Source organism: Scylla paramamosain, chromosome 1 (assembly GCF_035594125.1).
Source record: "Scylla paramamosain isolate STU-SP2022 chromosome 1, ASM3559412v1, whole genome shotgun sequence".
Lineage (NCBI taxonomy): Eukaryota > Metazoa > Arthropoda > Malacostraca > Decapoda > Portunidae > Scylla > Scylla paramamosain.
The window spans coordinates 18,859,912-18,873,060 of NC_087151.1; positions in this window are offsets into that span (position 1 = coordinate 18,859,912).

Below are 13,149 nucleotides of genomic sequence, written 5' to 3' on the forward strand. Positions count from 1 at the left end.
TTTTGCTTTTGCCAATTTTCCTGTTCTTTGCAAGACATGTTCTGCTGCTGTTTGTGACATGATTCTTGTTTTACATTGGCTTTGTTCTATTTTTGTCATACTTTCCGATCCTGTAAACCTCTTCAATTTGTTCGACTCTCCCCTCTCCTTCCTCTGCCACTTGTGCTATAATTTCCTTAGTTCTTTTCACTTCTTTCTCTCTAGCTGTTTTCATGGGTAGGTTCTTTTCCTTGACCCCAAATACCACCATACACATCTTTCTCTGTACTGTGTCTCTCACAAGATTACTTTTTTCCTTTATTATTTTAATCACTTGCTTTTCCATATCCTTGTTGTTTCTGTTGCTGTTGCCTTGTTATGTCCTCCATGTCCACCTTTTGCTGTTCTCTCTCTTTCCAACCTTTGACTTCCTCTGTAACTAACTCTCACTCCTCCAACCCTAACCTCTCTTGCAAAGTTTTCTTTAATTCTTCATTCTCTTTCTTGAGTTTCTTAATCTCTTCACAGTATTTCTTATTTAAGTCCACTATTTTTGTCACCTCTTCTCAGTTCTTTGTTTTCTTTTTCCCTTTCCATCTCTATTATATCATTGGATATCTTTTTTACATTGTCGCCACCCACTTCTGTTTCTTCCTTCCATGCCTTTATCATCGCTGTTAAGCTTCTTGTATTTTCACATTTTCTTCTTTAGTTATCCACATTCATGTATTTGTATGAGTTACATTGAGATCCTCTTCCTTGAAGCCCTCAAAAATACCTGTATGTGTGTGTGTGTTAACCTAGTTGATTACACTTATCTAGTTGTGACATACAGAAAAATACTGTTCCATCATTACAGTGCATGTGTCAAGGCTGAAGGAAGGACTTGGATAGTGAATGTGATAGTGTGGGTGATTGGGCCACTCAGGAAAAATTATACGATCAATCATACAAAAGTGTGATGCATGCTTCAAGTGCCAATGAAGAGCATTATGAAGACAAGGATATATATATATATATATATATATATATATATATATATATATATATATATATATATATATATATATATATATAATATATATACACACACATTGTATAGGTCTTCTTGATAGCTTTTTTTGCAGGGAAACTCCAGTTTCCTTCAACTTTATTCTTTCGTCAGTTGCTGTTTTGCCTATTTCTGCAGGCAGCTTCAAGCTAGAAAAAACAATAAAATACTATGTAAAAGTTGTATAAAATTCACATCATATGACACTACACACAAAAAACAAAACACTACAAGCACCAAGATTATAAACTGGATTGACAGAAAACAATAAGTATCCACACACATCTTGCCTGTATGGCAATGAGAGAGGGACTGAAAAAGTTGGGTTCCTAACACTATGATAATGGTATTGGAACGGGCCTCCGAAACATTATCTTACAATATGTGATTGACTTGATGTTAAGTTATTATTCAGTACTGGATTTATGTGTTTAATATATATTGCCACTAATAATTTTGTATCCATATTGGACTCTGTCTTGTGTAGTATTCTAAAAACTTTGTCACAAAAAGGGATGATCATGTTCATGTGAATGGGGACTTATTGCTGAAAATGATGGAACAGCTGGTTGATTATTAGTTCAAGGAGAAATACCTTTATGTTCAGCAATTCTATGTGCAAGGTTATGTCTAGTCTCATAAAGTTTGGTGGCATCCCTACTTCCTTGATGCCATTTTCCTATCGTTCTATGCCAATAGAATGGAATACATCTACAACAAATAAGAGATAGCATATATCAGCGTTCCCTCACATATTCATGGTTTTGCATATTTGCAGAGTTTTCCCTAACCTAACCTAACTAATGGGGAGTTTTCAGAGTTGCCAGGTGTCACCACCAGCTCAGTCTTTCAGTCCAAAGAGCCCAAATTATTCTTTCAGTTATAAATTACAGTAACCCAAGATATAACGAACACATATGGGGGGAGAGTGGGTCACTTGAGATGAAAATTTGCTATATATGTGTATAGAGAGAGAGAGAGAGAGAGAGAGAGAGAGAGAGAGAGAGAGAGAGAGAGAGAGAGAGAGAGAGAGAGGTAGGAGACAGCAGCCTTAAATAGGTTGTTATACCTGAAATTTGGTAAATAGAAGTTCATTATATCAAGGGTTTATTGTACATATCAACTTCTCTATTCTTCGTCTTATATGCATGATAAAATCCCTTGGGTTCCATCTTCGCTTGGCTGGCTACCTTTAATTCATAACTATTTTTAGCTTTCCTTGTTAAACTCCTGACTTTTCTAATTCATTATATTATGGCACTTCCCCTGTCTTTAATCTCATATATACTTCTCTTTCGCCCTATGTAATGTTTTAACCTCAGTCATGCATTTAGGATCATTCTTCTGCGATCTTATTCTTCTGCAAGAGATATTCCCTAACTGTCCTGAATGTAATTTAACAACGAAATATTTATTTCGCTTCTCTATAAAGGGTGTTTTGCTTGAGTTTTAGCGTTTCTGTACATAAGAACCTTTAAAACCGGTTTTTAGTAATATTATTTTGTATTCCTTTATGGAGCGCTTTCCATGCTTTTCAGTGTTTTGGTGTCTAACACGTTGAAAAACACTCAAAAGACACGTTGATGATAATGTCGTTTCGTTTCCCGATAAAGGGGGCTTCCAATGCATTTTGTCTTTTGGTACTTAACAATATAAAAAAAAAGTTTAAGTAAAAGTTTTCGGTAGAGTTATTTTTCCATATAAAGTTCTAATCATGTGTTTTTGAGTCTGGGTACCTAAAAAGCTCAAAATCTCTCATAATACACTTTTCTCGTAATGTCCTTTCTTTTTTCCATGTAGGATGCTTTGCGTATAATTTGGCACTTTTATACTTAACAAGCACAAAAACAATCAAAATACAAGTTTTTGGTAATGTTAATTTGTTTCTCCGTAAAGGTTGTTTTGCATGCTTTTCAGCGATTTCGGATGTAAGAAGGTGAAAAACACTCTAAAGACACTTTCTTGGTAATGTTATTTTATATTGCCAAATAGGGTTCTTTCAATGCTTTTTAGGATTTTGATTCCTAACACTCAAGTAAACACTAAAAAGACACGTTTCCTGTAATATCGTTTTACTTCTTCATATAGGGATCTGCCCGCATTAAGATGTTTTGCTACATAATGTGAAAAACACTCAAAATAAAGATTTTAGATAATGTTGTTCTTTTTCTCTATATAGGGTGCTATTCATCCTTTTTAGCGTTTTGGTACTTAGGAAGCTTACTTAGGAAGCTCAAAAACACAAATAAAACTTGTTTCTCCAAACGTCTTTCCATTTCCCCATATAGGATGCTTCGTATGTATTTTGACGTTTTGGTACATAAAAAGAAAAAAAAAACACTCAAAAACATGTTTTTGGTGATGTTCTGTTTCTCTATTAAGAGATATAGAATATATTTAATTTTCATTCAGGCGGTTTAGTGTTTGGTACCTAAGAGACTCAAAACTCTGATAATGCACGTTTCTCGTAATGTTCTTTCGTTTCCTCATACAGGGTGTTTTACATGCATCTTTAAGATGATGTACGTAACAGACTCAAAAAGACTCAAAATACACGTTTTTGGTAAGTTTTTTTTTTTTTCTGTTTGGTAAGATTATTCGTGTTTGTTGCACGTGTTTTAGCGTTTTGGAACGTAAAAAGACTTAAAAAGACTTAAAAGACATGCTTATTATTTTGCATTTCTATATAAGGTGCTTTCCATGCTATTTAGCGTTTTCGTGCCTAACACGCTGAAAAACACATAAAAACACATTTCTTATATTGTTGTTTAATTTTCTCGTATAGCGATCAAGCATTATGGTGTTTTGCTACCTGACAATGTGAAAAACATTCAAATTACACGATTTTGGTAATGTTTTTTCTTTCTCCATTTTTGCGTTTCGGTACCTAAGCTAAAAAAAAAAAAAAACTCATAATACACATTTTTTGTCATGTCCTTTCGTTTCCTCATATAGGCTGTTTTTGGTGCTTTCTTACCTAACAGGGTGTTTGCATGTATTTTGACATTTTAGTTCGTAAGAACCTAAAAAAAACACTCTAAAGACACGTTTTAGTAAAGTTGTTTTGTATTCCCCTATGGGGTGATTTCGTTACTTACTGATTTGGTGCCTAACACGCCCAAAAAATAACAAAAGACAAGTTTCTAGTGATTTCGTTTTGTTTCTTCATATAGGTTGCATGTTGGCGTTTTGGTAATTATCAATGTAAAAAAAATACCTGTTTTTGGTAAGTTTGTTCTTTTTCTTCAGAGCACTATTGAAGTACTGATTTGGTACATAAGAAAGTAATAAAAAAAAAAGAAAACACACACAACAAACGTTTCTCGTAATGTCGTTTTTATTTCCATATGCAGGGTGATTTGTTTGATGACAGGCGATTTTGTACATAATAAACTCAAAAAAAAAAAAAACACACAAAATACACGTTTTTGGTTAGTGTATTCTGTTTCTCTATATATGGTATTTTCATACGTTTTTAAAGTCGTTTCATATATCTAGATATGGGTCTTTGCATGAATTTTGGCTTTTTGGTAACTAACAATGTGATAACACTCAAAATGCATGTTTTTTTTGGCAGTATTGTTCTGTTTCTCCATATAGAGTGTTTTTCATGCGTTTTACCCTTTTGATACTAAGAAAATAAAAAAAACACTCATAATACACGTTTCTCGTAATGTCTTTTAATTTTTCCCATATAGGATATTTCCGATTCATTTAGGCGTTTTTTTACGTAACAATCTTACAAAAGACTCAAAATACTTGTTTTGTATGCGTTTTAGCGTTTTCGTATGTAAGGAGCTTAAAAACACTTAAAGGCAAGTTATTGGTAAAAGTTGGTTTTATTCCCATGTAATGTGATTGCCCTGCTTTTTAGTGCTTTATTGCCTAACACGCTCAAAAAAATTCAAGACACTTTTCTGGTAATATTTTTTTTCACACATAAAGCTAGTTTCGCATGCAATTTGGGGTTTTGGTAAGTAAGAATGTTAAAAAGATTCAAAATACACCCATTTGGTAAGGTTGTTCTCTTTCTCAATTAAGAGTGTTATTCATGAATTTCAGCATTTTGGTATCTAAGAAACATCTCCATATACACGAGTTTTTGCGTGTTTTGCCTTGTGGTTCTTGTGAAACTATAAAACACTCATTATACACGTTTCTCGTAATGTCCTTTTCTTTCCCAATATAAAGTGCTTTATAACTATTTTCGCATTTTCTGTAGGTAACAAGCTCAAAAACACTCAAAATATAACTTTTTAGTAATATTATTCTATTTCTTCATATTGGTTGGTTTGCATCCGTTCTAATGTTTTTCTAAGTAAAACACTAAAAAGACACATTTTCAGTAATTTTGTTTTGGATTCCCATAAAGAGTGACTTCCATATTATTTATCGTTTTGGTGCCTAACTTGTTGAAAAACACTCAAAAGACAGGTATCTGGTAAAGTCGTTTAATTTCCTCATGTAGGTGGCTTTGCATACACTTTAGGGTTTGGTACATAACAGTGTGAAAAAAAAAGGTAAAATTAACTTTTTTCATAATATTATTTTTTCACATAATTTCCCTGAATTTTGCCAGAATTTTGCCATCTCGGTACCTATGAAGATAAATAACAAAAAAAAAAAAAAAAAATCCTAGCTTTTTATTTATTTATTTATTTTCTCTATAAAGAGTGTTATTTGTGGGTTTTAACTCTTTTCGTACTCATGGAACTTAAAAACACTCATAATACACGTTTCTCGTAATGTCCTTTCGTTTCCCAAATATAGTGTTCTTTGGACGTATTTAAGCGTTTTTATACGTAAGAGATGAAAAACACTGAAAATTCATGTTTTTCGTAATGTTATTTTGTTTCTCAATAAAGGGTGTTTTGCATGCATTTTAGCGTTTTGGTATGTAAGGAGCCGAAAAACACTTAAAGACAAGTTCTTGGTAAATGTTTGTTTTATTCCCATGTAATGTCATTGCCCTGCTTTTTTGTGCTTTATTGCCTAACACGCTCAAAAACACTCAAAAGACACTTTTTTTCTGGTAATGTCATTTATTTCCAACATAAAGCTAGTTTCGCATGTAATTTCGGGTTTTGGTAACTAAGAATATGAAAAACAATCAAAATACACGTATTTGGTAAGGTTGTTCTGTTTCTCAATTAAGAGTGTTATTCATGAATTTCAGCATTATGGTATCTAAGAAAAATCTCCATATACATGAGTTTTTGCTTGTTTTGCCTTGTGGTTCTTGTGAAACTATACAACACTCATTATAAACGTTTCTCGTAATGTCCTTTTGTTACCCAATATAGAAAGATTTGCATCCATTTTCGCTCAAAAACACAAAAAATACCTTTTTGGAGATATTATTCTATTTCATGATATTGGTTGATTTGCATTCGTTTTAGCGTTTTTCTACGTAAAATACTGAAAAGACACGTTTTCAGTAATTTTGTTTTGGATTCCCATTCAGTGACTTCCATATTATTTATTGTTTTGGTGCCTAACATACTGAAAACAGGCAAAAGACAGGTTTCAGGTAAAGTCGTTTAATTTCCCCATATAGGTGGCTCTACATGCACTTTAGGGTTTGGTACATAACGGTCTGGAAAAAAAAAGCTAAAATTAACTTTTTTGATATTTTTTTTTTCATATAATTTCTCTGAATTTTATGAAGATCAATAACAAAAAAAAAAAAGCTATTTTTTAATTTATTTATTTTTTCTCTATAAAGAGTGTTATATGTGAATTTAAGCTTTTTTTAGTACTTAAGGAACGTAAAAACACTCATAATAGTCGTTTCTCGTAATGTCCTTTTGTTTCCTAAAGATAAGGTTCTTTGCATATATTTAAGCGTTTTTATACGTAACATGATCAAAAACACTCAAAATATACCTTTTTGGTAATGTTATTCTATTTCTTCATATTGGTTGGTTTCCATCCGTTTTAGCGTTTTTCTACGAAAAACACAGAAAAGACACGTTTTCAGTAATTTTGTTTTGGATTCCCATATAGAGTGACTTCCATATTATTTATCGTTTTTGATGCCTAACTTGCTGAAAAACAGTCAAAAGACAGGTTTCTTGTAAAGTAGTTTAATTTCCCCATATAGGTGGCTTTGTATACACTTTAGGGTTTGGTACATAACAGTCTGAAAAAAAAAAAACTAAAATTAACCTTTTTCATAATATTTTTTTTCACGTAATTTTCCTTAATTTTGCCAGAATTTTGGCATCTCGGTACCTATGAAGATCAATAAAAAAAAACTATATTTTACTTGTTTTTTTTTTCTCTATAAACAGTGTTAATTGTGGGTTTTAGCTTTTTGGTACTAAAGGAACTTATAAACACTCATAATACACATTCCTCGTAATGTCCTTTCATTCCCAAACATAGGGTTCTTTGCATGTATTAAAGCGTTTTTATTGGTAACAAGCTCAAAAACACTCAAAATACATGTTTTTCATAATGTTATTCTGTTTATCCATAAAGGGTGTTTTGCATGGGTTTTAGCGTTTTGGTATGTAAGGAGCTGAAAAAAACTGAAAGGCAAGTTCTTGGTAAAAATTGGTTATATTCCCATGTAATGTGATTGCCCTGCTTTTTAGTGCTTTATTGCCTAACACGCTGAAAAACACTAAAAAGACACTTTTCTAGTAATTTCATTTTTTTCCACATTCTCGCATGTAATTTGGGGTTGGACCACTAAGAATGTGAAAAACACTCAAAATACACTCATTTCCTAAGATTGTTCTGTTTCTGAATTAAGAGTGTTATTCATGAGTTTCAGCATTTTGGTATCTAAGAAACTTCTCCATATATACGAGTTTTTGCGTTTTTTTGCCTTATGGTTCTTGAAAACTATAAAAACATTCATTATACAATTTTCTTGTAATATTTTTTTGTTTCCCAATATAGACTGCTTTGTATTCATTTTTGCGTTTTTTGAAGGTAACAAGCTCAAAAACACTCAACTTTTTTGTAATGTTATTCTATTTCTTCATATTGGTTGGTTTGCATCCATTTTAGCGTTTTACGCTAAAACTGAAAAGACACGTTTTCAGTAATATTGTTGAAATTGCTAAAAACGCCCAAAGACACGTTTCTTGTAAAGTGTAATTTCCCCATATAGGTGGCTTTGCATGCACTTCCGGGTTTCGTACAAAACTCCGGAAATAGCTAGAATTATTTTTTTTTTCACATAATTTCCCTGAATTTTCTCAGAATTTTGGCATCTCTGTACCTATGAAAATGAATAACAAAAAAAAAAAAAAAAAAATTTTAATTATTTTTTTTCTCTATAAAGAGTGTTATTTGTGGGTTTTAGATTTTTGGTACTTAAGGAACTTAAAAATACTCATAATACACAATTTTCGTAATGTCCTTTCGTTTCACAAACATAGGGTTCTTTGTATGTATTTAAGTGATTTTATAGGTAACATGATCAAAAACACTCAAAATACATGTTTTTGGTAATGTTATTCTGATTCTCCATAAAGGTTGTTTTGCATGCGTTTTGGTATGTAAGGAGTTAAAAAACACTTAAAGGCAAGTTCTTCGTAAAATTTGGTTTTATTCCAGTGTAATGTGATTGTTCTGCTTTTTAGTGTTTTATTGCATATAACGCTTAACAACACTCAAAAGACACTTTTCTGGTAATGTCATTTTTTTCCCACATAAAGCTAGTTTCGCATGTAATTTGGGATTTTCGTAACTAAAAATGTGAAAAACACTCAAAATACACACATTTGGTAAGGTAGTTCTGTTTTTTCAATTAAAGGTGTTATTCATGAGATTTAGCGTTTTGGTATGTAAGAAACTTCTCTATATATACGAGTTTTTGCGTTTTTTGTCTTGTGGTTCTTGTGAAACTATAAAACACTCATTATACACGTTTCTCGTAATGTCCTTTTGCTTCCTATTATAGAGTGCTTTCCATCCATTTGCGCGTGTTTTGTAGTTAAAAAGCTCAAAAACACTTTTTTGGTAATGTTATTCTATTTCTTCATATTTTTTGGTTTGCATCCGTTTTAGCGTTTTTCTACGTAAAACAGTGAAAAGACATGTTTTCAGTAATTTTGTTTTGGATTCACATATTGACTGACTTCCATATTATTTATCGTTTTGGTGCCTAATATTCTGAAAAACACTGAAAAGACAGATTTCTGGTAAAGTCGTTTAACTTCCTTAAATAGGTGGCATGCACTTTATAGTTTGGTACATAAAAATCCGAAAAAAAGAGCTATAATTAACTTTTTTGATAATGTTCTTTTTTTCACATAAATTTCCTGAATTTAGGCAGAAATTTGGCATCTTAGTACCTATGAAAATCAATTACTACTTACGGAACAGTTAAAAACACTTAAAGGTATTTAAGGAACACTTAAAAACACTTAAAAACACTTAAAACACATGTTTTTAGAAATGTTATTCTGCTTCTCAATAAAGGAGTTTTTTGCATGCGTTTTAGCGTTTTGGTTTGTAAGGAGGTCAAAAACACTTCAAGGCAGGTTCTTGGTAAAAGTTGATTTTATTCCCATGTAATGTGATTGCCCTGTTTTTTTGTGTGATTTATTGCCTAACACGCTGAAAAACACTCAAAAGACACTTCTAGTAATGTCATTTTTTTTCCAACATATTTTCGCGTGCTATTTGGGGTTTGCCTAAGAATGTGAAAAACACTCAAAATACACGCATTTGGTAAGGTTGTTCTGTTTCTCAATTAATATTGTTATTCATGAGTTTCAGCATTTTGGTATCTAAGAAACTTCTTTATATACACGAGTTTTTGCGTTTTTTGCCTTGTGGTTCTTGTGAACCACAAGTTCTTTTGCTCAAAAATAATAAGACACTCATTATACACGTTTCTCGTAATGTCTTTTTGTTTCCCAATAGGGAGTGCTTTGCATCCATTTTCGCGTTTTTTGTAGGTAGCAAGCTGAAAAACACTCAAAATGTACCTTTTTGGTAATGTTATTTTTTTTTGTTTTTGGTTGGTTTGCATCCGTTTTAGCGTTTTTCTACGTAAAACACCGAAAAGACATTTTTTCAGTCATTTTGTTTTAGATTCCCATATAGAGTGATTTACATGTTATTTACCGTTAGGGTGCCTAACAAGCTGAAAAACACTCAAAAGACAGTTTTCTGGCAAAGACGTTTAATTTCCCCATATAGGTGGCTTTGTATGCACTTTAGGGTTTGGTACATGACAGTACGAATACAAAAAAACTAAAATTAACTTTTTTGATAATCGACTGATAATTTCCTAAATTTTGCCCAAATTTTGGCATCTCGGTACCTGTGAAGATGAAAAAGAAAGAAAAAAATATCGTATTTTTTTATTTATTTATTTTTTTTCTCAATAAAGAGTGTTATTTGTGGGTTTTAGCTTTTTGGTAAATAATGATCTTAAAAACACTGATAATACACGTTTCTCGTAATGTCCTTTCGTTTACGAAAAATAGGGTTCTTTGCATGTATTTAAGCGTTTTTATTGGTAACATGATAAAAGACACTCAAAATATATATTTTTGGTAATGTTATTCTCTTTCTCCATGAAGTGTGTTTCGCATGCGTTTTAGCGTTTTGGTATATAAGGAGATCAAAACACTTAAAGGCAAGTTTTTGGTAAAAATTGATTTTATTTCCATGTAAAGTGATTCCCCTGCTTTTTAGTGCTTTATTACCTATCATGCTCAAAAACACTTAAAAGACACTTTTCTGGTAATGTCATTTTTTTTTCCCACATAAAGCTGGTTTCGCATGCAATTTGGGATTTTTGGAACTAAGAATGTGAAAAGCACTCAAAATACACGCATTAGTAAAGTTTTTCTGTTTCTTAATTAAAAGTGTTATTCATGAGTTTCAGCATTTTGGTATCTAGGAAACTTCTCCATATACACGAGTTTTTGCGTTTTTTGGCTTGTGGTTGTTTTAAACTATAATACATTCATTAAACACTTTTCTCGCAATGTCCCTTTGTTTCCCAATATAGAGTGCTTTGTATCAATTTTCGCGTTTTTTTGTAGGTAACAAGCTCAAAAACACTCAAAATATACCTTTTTGGTAATGTTTTTCTGCTTCTTGATATTAGTTGGTTTGCATCCTTTTCAGCGTTTTTTACGTAAAACACTGAGAAGAGACGTTTTCAGTACTTTTGTTTTGGTTTGCCATATAGAGTGAGTTCCTTATTATTTATCGTTTTGGTGCCTAACATGCTGAAAAACACTCAAAACACAGATTTCTGGTAAGGTTGTTTAATTTCCTGATATTGGAGGCTTTGCATGCACTTTAGTGTTTGGTACATAACAGTCCGCAAAAAAAGCTAATATCAACTTTCTTGATATAATTCTCTTATCATATAATTGCCCTAATTTTTCTCAGAATTTTGGCATCTCGGTACCTATGAAGGTGAATAACAAAAAAAAAAAAAAAAAAAATCCTTTATTTATTTATTTATTTTTCTAAATAACGAGTGTTATTTGTTGTTTTTAGCTTTTTGGTAGTTAAGGAACTTAAAAACACTCATAATACACGTTTCTCGTAATGTCCTTACGCATGCACTTTAGGGTTTGGTACATGAGTCCGAAAAAAAAAAAACTAAAATTAACTTTTACGATAATGTTCTTTTATCCACATAATTTCCCTGAATTTTAACAGAATTTTGGCATCTCGGTACCTATGAAGATGAATAACAAAAAAAAAAAAAAAAAAAGAAAAAATTATTTTCTTTTATTTCATTTATTTATTTTTCTTTTTCTTTTTCTTTTTTGTTTCTTCATAAAGAGTGTTATTTGTGGGTTTTAGCTTTTTGGTACTTAAGTAACTAAAAAAACACTTATAATACACGTTTTTCGTAATGTCCTTTCGTTTCCCAAACATAGGATTCTTTGCATGTATTTAAGCGTTTTTATAGGTAACATGATCAAAAACACTCAAAATACATGTTTTTTTTAATGTTATTGTGTTTCTCCATAAAGGATTTTTTGCATTCGTTTTAGCGTTTTGGTATGTAAGGAGCTCAAAAATATTTAACGGCAAGTTCTTGGTAAAAGTTTGTTTTATTGACATGTAATGTGATTGCCCTTCTTTTAAGTACTTTATTGCCTAACACGCTCATAAACACTCAAAAGACATTTTCTGGCAATATAATTTTTTCCTCACATAAACCTAGTTTCGCATGCAATTTCGTGTTTTGGTGACTAAGAATGTGAAAAACACTCAAAATACACGCATTTGGTAAGGTTGTTGTATCTCAATCAAAAGTGTTATTCATGAGTTTCAGCATTTTGGTATCTAAGAAACTTTTGCCTTGTGGTTGTTGTAAAACTATAAAACACTCATTATATAGGTTTCTCGTAATGTCCTTTTGTTTCCGAATATAGAATGCTTTGCATCCATTTTCGCGTTTTTTTGTAGGTAACCGGCTCAAAAACACTTAAAATATACCTTTTTGGCAATTTCTTCATATTGGTTTGTTTGCATCCGTTTTAGCGTGTTTCTACGTAAAACACTGAAATATCAAGTGTTAAGTGATTTTGTTTTGGATTCCCATATAGAGTGACTTCCATATTATTTACTGTTTTGGTGCCTAACATCCTCAAAAAACACTCAAAAGACACTTTTCGGGAAATGTCTTTTTTTTTTCTCTCCACATAAAGCTAGTTTCGTATGCAATTTGGGGTTTTGGTAACCAAGAATGTGAAAAACACTCAAAATACACGCATTTGGTAAGGTTGTTCTGTTTCTCAATTCATGAGTTTCAAGGTTTTGGAATCTAAGAATCTCTTAAACACTTATAATGCACGTTTCTCGTAATGTCCCTTTTTTTCGTCATTTAGGGTGCTTTGCATGCATTTTGGCATTTTATTTTTCACGGAATAGCTGAAAAACACTGAAAATACACGCTTTTGGTAATAAGAACATAAGAACATAAGAAATAAGTAAATATGCAAGAAGGCATCAGGCCTACACGTGGCAGTACTTGTATGAAGTATGCCTACGTATTTCCACTATCATCCCCATCTATAAATGTGTAATTTTCTCTTACAGTTGCCAAATGCCTCAGCACTAACAGCTTGATTACTAAGTCCGTTCCAATCATCTACTACTGTATTTGAAAACCAATT